The following is an 8,507-nucleotide window of genomic DNA, read 5'->3' as shown; positions in this document are numbered from 1 at the left end:
CTGGTTACTGCCTGCCGCATACACCCATCCTTGTTTGTGTAAAACTGCCTGTAACATTATACCTGATTGGTTCATTAAATGGCCTATACCTCGGGAAGAATGGGGAAGGCATGGCTAAGGTTCTTGGGCTTTCGAGGACGGAAGAATCACAAATTAGAAATTTAGTTAAAAGTATGTATAAATTCTGTTAACAAAACTCAGAAATGAAGCTGAGAGTGATGTCACACACTGTTAACCCTAGGACTTGGGAGGCTGAGAGAGAAGTGCTATGAGCTGAAGGCCAGCCTGGCCACTGTGTAAAACCCTGTCTCAAACAAACAAACAAACAAACAAAGCAGAAACAAAAAATCAAAAATGAATATAGAAAAAAAAATCTCATTACATACAACTAAACAGAAAATAAATTTAAGATGAAAGGCAAGACTCTAAATAGTTTAATTTTATAGAAGGGACAGAAAAACTGAATAGATAAAGAGACAGAAAGAACACAGCAGTTTAATTACATTTGAGTGAGGTGCTGGCTAAGCAAATAAGAAGATTTACTAGTCCCTGTTGAAGTGATTCCAAAGTTTATATGGAAAATATTTTCTTGAGAAAAACTATACATCAAAAATAGAGACTAATAGGAAGAAAATGCCTCTAAGGTCACCTTCTGGTGTTGATTGCTAGTTGTAAACTGTCTTGCTTACCTGATTTTGTTTGTTTGTTTGTCTGAATTTATGTATGTGTCAGAGTGTTGGATCCTCTGGAACTTGAGGTACAAAGAGGTGTGGGCTGGAATGTGGGTGCTAGGAACTAAACCCAGGTCCCCTGAAAGAGCTGCTAGTGCTCTTAACCACTGAGCCATCTCTCCAGCCCAGATACCTGGTTTTGTACGTGTAAAACCTTAGGACTTCAGAAAGACCATAGAGCCAGAGGCATGTTCAGACATGCATGGGGCCTCGAGAAGATTAACGGTGTGCTTCTTTGATCCTGTAAATGAAATGGCAAAGCTTCTGGAAACTTTAAGTGTTTATTGTTCCTTGGGCTTCCAGCAGGAGCTCAGAACCCTGAGAGGCTTATTTGAAAGAGCTTTGTGTTTTCACGGAATGTAATTTGCACCAATGAGTCTCTCTTTCTCTCTCTCTCTCTCTCACACACACAGAGAGAGAGAGAGAGAGAGAGAGAGAGAGAGAGAAGGAGGAAGAAGAGGAGGAGAATAAATTGAAGAATACACCTAAAGATGGAAAGACTCTCATGTCCCTGGGTTGGAAGAACTGATGTTATGTAATGGCCATCCTACCTACAACCTACAGAATCAACACAGTCTCCATCAAAATTCTAATGACACTCTTCACAGAATTAGAAAAAAAAATCAGAAAGATAACATGGAAACAACAGAGACCCCAAATAGAAAAGCAATTCTAAGTGAAAAGAACAAAACTGGAGTTATCATAAGACCTGATCTCAAATTATGCCACAGAGCCATAGTAATGAAAACAGCATGACCCTAGCACAAAAACAGACATGTGGGCCAACGCCATAGAATAAAAGAAACAGAAAACTCTCAGAGCTACAGCCACTCAACTTTTGACATACATTGGAAGGACAGCAAGATGGTTCTGTAGGCAAAAGCTTTTGCCATATAAGCCTAGACATTCATTCCAGCCCTGGTACCTACAGAAAAAGTATCTATAAAACCAGCATTCCTGGGGAATGGCAGGCAGAGGCAGGAGCTATGCAACGGAACAAGAGCATCACCAGACAGCCTGGAGCAGGCTGGGAAGCAGAAATAACAAGAGTGACCTTATCTCAATGCAAGGTGGAAGGAAGAATTGACATCCAAAAAGTTATTCTCTATCTCCAATGAGCCATGGCTTGCTCGCTCTCTCACCAGACACTACATTATTGAGTTTTATTCAGCTGGAAAGAAAGAAAGAAAGAAAGAAAGAAAGAAAGAAAGAAAGAAGGAAGGAAGGAAGGAAGGAAGGAAGGAAGGAAGGAAGGAAGGAAGGAAGGAAGGAAGGAAGGAAGGAAGGAAAACAAAATAAGGCCATTTGTAGGGAAACGGAGGAACTGGAGATCATTACACGAATGGAAATAAGTCCACCTGAGGGAGTGCAGACAAATGGCGCATGCCTTCCTCTAAAACTGGAACCCAGGCTTAAATACAAGTGTAAAGAAGCATGTGATGTAAAGGTAGGAGAGGTGTGTGAAGGATGGGAGAACTGGGAGAACAATGAATGAAAAGCAGCAGTGTCTCTGGGTCACACAGAATGCACTCGTCCACCAGGTCATAGACTAGGTCCAGAAGTGGAGTCCGAGACGCCGTGCCACCATTTGGATCCCTTCAGTTGCTCATGACCTAGTTGTATGGCACTGGCAGCTGAAGTCTCGCACCTCCAGCTTTCCAGGGAATGGAGCTGATGAATGAGCTACTTTCCCTGGGGGAATAGGCAGTGCCTCTTGGGAGAGAGATATCTACCTCATAGTCTGTTCTCCATGGCTCTATCTTCCAGATCAGACCATGGCAGAGCAAACCTGAGACCACATCCTGTCTGGCTCCTTCCCAGCTCTTCCTGTTTCCCTTCCTCCCCTGCTGGCTTTTCCTGAAGGGTATTCTGTAGAACAGCACCATGTCTTCAGACTACAGCTGTTGAGATCCTTCTGGCTGCACAGGATGATTCATTCAGCTCGTCCCTGGACCCAGTCCTCATGAAAGCCATGAGATGTGCCTATGTATGCTCAAAGCCATTTTGAAAGTGTAGACAAGAGGTTTAAAAACTGAGACCAACTCCCGAGGATATCGCATAAACCCTAAGACTCAGGCAAAGCCTTATTCTCTACACGTGCCTTGTTTGTCCTTTGTCTTCTTTTGCTTTAAGCCATTTTGATTTGTTAGAGTGGGCTGACAGGCAGGCCTGTGTATTTTGTCCCTCTGGGAACCTTGCTTTTCACACAGCCACAGGGGACAGCGTGGACCTCTCACAGACATGGAGATAGGACATGTGGAATCTTGATAGACCTCCTTAACGACTCAAAGGGAAAGGTGATTGTATCTAGCACAGTATTTTAATTTTTTTCACCTTAGAAATTCTGGTATTCTTATTTTTAAAGTGGATAGCCTACATTATATTTTCAGCATGAATTCTACTAATGAAATACTTTTGATTTATTAATCAAAATGTACTATAAATAAACTAGTTTGGATAACAAAGAGTTTGACAAGAGGAACGTGATTGCATATAAATGGGGAACTGACTATGATCTATTTTTCACTGGCCATTGTAAGTATATCCATCCACGGAGAACAGGCAAGAGTCGAGAAAATACGAACTTTTCCTTACCTTGGTGGGAGACTCCTTCCACTCTCCACGCCAATGAGACCATCAGTTTCACTCTACCTTGAGAAACATGGGTGGTTTTACCCGTCCCAGAAGCCCACCTAGTGTTTGCAAAGACTTCCAGACTATGGGACCTGGCAGCATCTGTTAACCGACTCTGCCTCTGACGTCACAGACCGTATCAGGAACGAGCAGCAGCATAACTTATGCATGGCCTTGTGGCAGGGCTGCTGCTTTGTCTCAGAGATAAGAACTGGATGAGAGCCTAAGAAGACAGCTCTTCTCAACCAACCTCGTCATAATAGGGCTCAACTACAGGTCTAAAAATGCCGTGTTGTGTGGTACTGAAAAGAACTCATGCCTCAGGTTCTTGAAAGTCAGGGGTGAATTGCTGAGCAGTTTTATATGGCTTAGTTCTAGTTCCTTCATAGGTGGATTTTCATGTAAATTTGGTTGGTGAACAGACATCAGGCTGCTGTTTCTTGAGAACTAAAAAAAGAAACAGAGGCTTAAACTGGAGAGAAAACACTTAAAATGTGTTAGGCGTGTATGTCTCCTATATATCATCTCACAAATCAGCTTCATAATTCTAACTTTCTCGCTGTCAGTCTGTGTCTTACTATGGATTCCAGGTTGTTTTTAGGCACAGTATGAGTATTACAAGCAAGTACTACCATACTCAGTCTCCAGTTTTGTCTTTTAGGGGCAGAACTTTGATTTAAAATTACAATAGGGGAGCTGGAGAGACGGCTCAGCAGTCAAGAATACTCGTTGGTCTCGTAGAAGAACTAAGTTCAGTTTCTAGCACCCACATGGCAGCTCACATCCACCTGAAACTCTAGTTAGTAAATGCCTGCTGTCCCAGCATGGGGGACTCTAATTAGGATCCCTAACACCCAGAGAAAGCCAGGTAGAGGGGTTGAGCAGATGGCTCAGCAGTTAAGAACACTTGTTGCTCCTGTAGATGGCCTCAGTTCAGTTCCCAGCACCCACATGATGGCTCACAACCTTTGTGACTCTGGTTCTAGAGGCTCTGACACCCTCTTCCAGCTTCCAAGGGCGCTGCATGCATGTGGTGCACACATATACAGGCAGAAAAAAGACGCATACACATAAAATAGGCCTAAAAACAAAAAATTAAAAAAAATCTGGTGCAGTAGTGCATTTGTAACCTCAGCACTGAAGAGGAGAGAGTTGGATTCTTGGTGTTCACTGGGAAGTCTATTCAGTGAGCTCCAGGTTTCATGAGTCTCTAACAAAAAAAAAAAAAGGTGGCAAATGTTTGAAAACACCCAGTGCTGACCCCTGCCCTCCATCTAAGAATGTATGAACATGCATCACTCCTATGAACACACACAGACAACACAGACACATGGTTAACAGGTGAAAGATAAAATGATGCGAAAAGGTGTTCTTTGCAAGAAGTAATCAGGGGTGGAATGCAGCCAGCATTTGACTACCTTGTGGGTTCTCCTTTCTTCCACCCTTCTCTACCTTTTTTGCCCTTTCAACCCCTTAACGTTATATGTGAGAGGAAAGGAAATCAATCCCTGAATAAGCGATCCAGCGATCCCTGGAAAGGGGGCAGCATTATCATTAGACTACTTCCTGCTGATTAGGGGCATTGAGCTTCTTGGGACAAGTATGATCTTCACTGTCACGATATCTAATTTCTTCTTCGTGCATCACTACTTAACAAACAGCGACCAACAGCAACCAACAAACAACCAATAACCTGCCCACTCTCTCAGGGCCCTAGCATTTACACACGTCTGAAAAGTTCCCCGAATTCCAAGCATCGCACAATTGCAGAAACTATCTGCAGCTGGCAAAATCACACTCGCACCAGAGCATGAGGCAAATCATAGTCAACTGCTTCAAAGCAGGCCATATCTACACACCTGGAATCAAAACGAAAACATATTCTTATAATATTAATGTGTTTTTTAAAGAAACCAGAGTTTCAAAATTGTCACTACAGTAGAGTGTTGTACTGGATTGGATGATGTTTCTCTCAAACTTATGTTCGCTAGAAACCTGTGTATGCAGTGTTATTTGGAGACGGGCAACTAATTTAGCTATTTCTGGTGAGGTAAGCAAGTGAAGAGGAGGTCCTATCAGAACCCCATTCAGTAAGATAACCTTGTAAGAGCGGAATTTGGACAGAGACATGGAAGGACTGATGGATGTATCGACCATGAGATGTGTTCACTCCATGGGCTCTTGAGAGCCACCAGGTGCTAAGAAGAGGTAGAGAAGGCTTGGGAGGAATTGTGGCTTTGCTGCCAGCTTCTATAGCCAGAACTGTGAGACAATAAAGTTCTATTGTCCTAAGTCATTCAGTTTATTCTGGTATCTCTAAAATCTCTAACATCTGTGTTACCATAACACAAAATAGACTGTACTACAAAGATTTTTTTAGAACCAGAATAGTTAATTTCATAATAATGGAAAGAGTCAATATACCAGAAAGATGTAACAACTATAAGTCAAAGTATTTTAATTAGTTAATGTCAAAGTATTTTAATTAATTCATCAATAAATTAATCAGTTAACATCCTGAGTGGTCAAAGTGTTTTACCACAGCAACAGAAAATAACTAATTTATACACTGTCAATAAACACAACTGGCTATGGTCAAAGAAGAAACAACCTAGGCATCTCTCTAAGGTAAAAATACATCTTGCAGCCTCATAGTCATGCAACCAAAGCTGTCAAGTAAAGGGAGAAATACACACTTCAATAACTGCAGTTGTGGGCTTCAAAGCCTTGTGTAAATAAGTAGTAAGATTATTCGTCATAAAACTAACAAAATTTGAACAGACTATCAAAAAAGTCACCCTGCTCAGCATAAACAGAACTCCCCACCTAGTAGGCAGAGACCATCGTTCTGGTTAAGAGCACATGAAATATTTCCACAGACTACAGGTCATGCTGCACATGATCTTGAGGAATAAAGGGATGGAAAGCATGTGAAGTATTCTCTGCGATCACAATCAATTTAAATTATGGATCAACAACAGAAAGAAAATTTGAAAAGCTGAAACAATTGAAAATTAACACACGGTTTGACGGAATGCTTAAGCCAGGCCCAGTGTCACTCTCTCTTCCTGCTGCCTGCTGATGTGGATGTAGAACTCTCAGCTTCCTCTCCTGTATGGAATCTGCTGGCATGTCATCATGCTTCCCACCATGACATTAATGGATTAAACCTCTGAAACTGTAAGCCAGCCCCAATTAAATGCTTTCCTTTATAAGAGTTGCTGTGATCACGGTGTCTTTTCACAGCAAGAGAACACTGACTCAAAGTCTATTCCAGGAATTGTCTTCTACATACAGAACTATTTTCCCCTTAAGGGACTTTTCTCTGTTCAACAATTTCAAGTTGTTAATATTAAGGAGCCAAGACTCTCTGCAGGGCCACAGCCAGAGCTAAGACTAGTGAACTGGACAGGGAGAGCATATTTAAAACACATACCATCCACGTGTGCTTTCTAGTTCGCTTTCTGTTGTTCCGATAAAAGTCCTGACCAAGAGCAACATGGAGAAGAAAGGGTTTATTTGACTACACATCCCGATACAGTCCATCATGAAGGCAGGAGCCTGGAGGTAGCAGCGGAATCTGAGGTCACAGAAGAATGCTGCTTACCAGCTTGCTTCTCATGGTTTGCTGGGTTTGCTTTCAGTGCAGCACAGGACCACCTGCCCAGGGCTGGCACCACCCACAGTGGGCAGGGGCATCCCATATCAATCATAAATCAAGAAAAATGTCCCCACAAAACAATCTGATGGAGGCATTTTCTCACCTGAGGTTCCTTCTCCCTCGATGACTTTAGTTAGTGGCAGGCTGACAAACCAACAGCTGGTCTGCTTTCTGTCACTACAACAAATACCCAAGATAATGAACTCATACAAAGAAAGGATTATTCTGTCACTGATTGGCTCTGTCTCTCCTGGGCTGGTTGCAAGGCAGCACACCATAGGAAGAAGACATGACAGATCAAAACACACTCACCCAATCACCAGCCATGGAATAAGAAAGAGGAGGTGTTTTCACAAAACTGTGGGTTTTTTTTTCTCAGTTTTCTCTTAACCTGGTTATCACACAAACAATTAAGACTCTTTTATATTTGTTTAATAATAAGCTTTATAACATAATAACTGAGCAGTTACTCCATTCTTAACCCCCTAAGCTAATATGGTTTCTTCCCAGTTTACATCACAGTGATACTTGCATTTTATAGCTTCCCTGCTCCATGTCTCCTTCTGGATTAAACCTCTGATGCCTCCTTCTGATGTCTCTTGGACATCTCCCATCGCTGAATCCCCTACATTCTCTTCTCCCTCCTCCTCCCCTGGCTGGCAGGAGCTTAGCCCTATTCTCTCCCTTGCTCATTAATTGGCTGTAAGTGGCTTTACTGGCATATCAGGGGATAATTGGGGAGCAGAGTTAACACAACATTGAGTCGGGAGAGTCTCAGAACAAGGACTGCAACCAGATGTGGGGATACAGAATTCAGCCGCCTACACGTATTGGTAAGAACCTAAAATCCATGTGACAGGGACTAATTCCAAGGGGGATGGGAAGTCTAAGTTTCAGACAGAGTCCACCCTCTGTAAGATGACAAGGAGGCTCCAAGTTCCCGGCACCCTGCATCTAAGTAATGGCTGCCGACAAGGCTGACGATTTTCCGCAGCTCAGAATCAGACTGGGTAGTTTTGCATTATTTTTCTGTGTCACCACTCACCGTGACAAAAGGGACCAGGGTGGCCCCATTAGTGTAGACCTGATATTCATTGCCCTAAGTGTTAGTCTCACTAGACCCTCAGAAATCGCGAGGGGGGGAGAGATGAGTTTTTATCACTATGAAAAGGAGTACAAAAACCCAAACGAACAAACAAAAATGATATAGTGTCGGGCTGGGGATGTGTTCAACTGGTAGATGTTTGCTGAGCATGCACAGAGCCCTGGGTGTGATCCCCAGCCCTACATAAAGCCAGGGTGTGCCTGCCGTAGATGGCAGGGATAAGGGGGGGAAGGAGGGCCTTCACAGTGTACTCAGGAGATAAGCGGTGGAGAGGGTCCCCCTCCTTCCCCCCTGCGTCAGACAAGCTAATTAAACGTGAAGCCTGGATCTGCCGAGGGCATTTATGAGTGGGTCCAGAGATGCTCCTAGTACCAAA

Source organism: Psammomys obesus, unplaced genomic scaffold, assembly GCF_907164565.1.
Source record: "Psammomys obesus unplaced genomic scaffold, mPsaObe1.curated_primary_1811, whole genome shotgun sequence".
Lineage (NCBI taxonomy): Eukaryota > Metazoa > Chordata > Mammalia > Rodentia > Muridae > Psammomys > Psammomys obesus.
The sequence above is the reverse complement of the archived record's forward strand: the minus strand, read 5'-3'. Positions refer to the sequence as shown.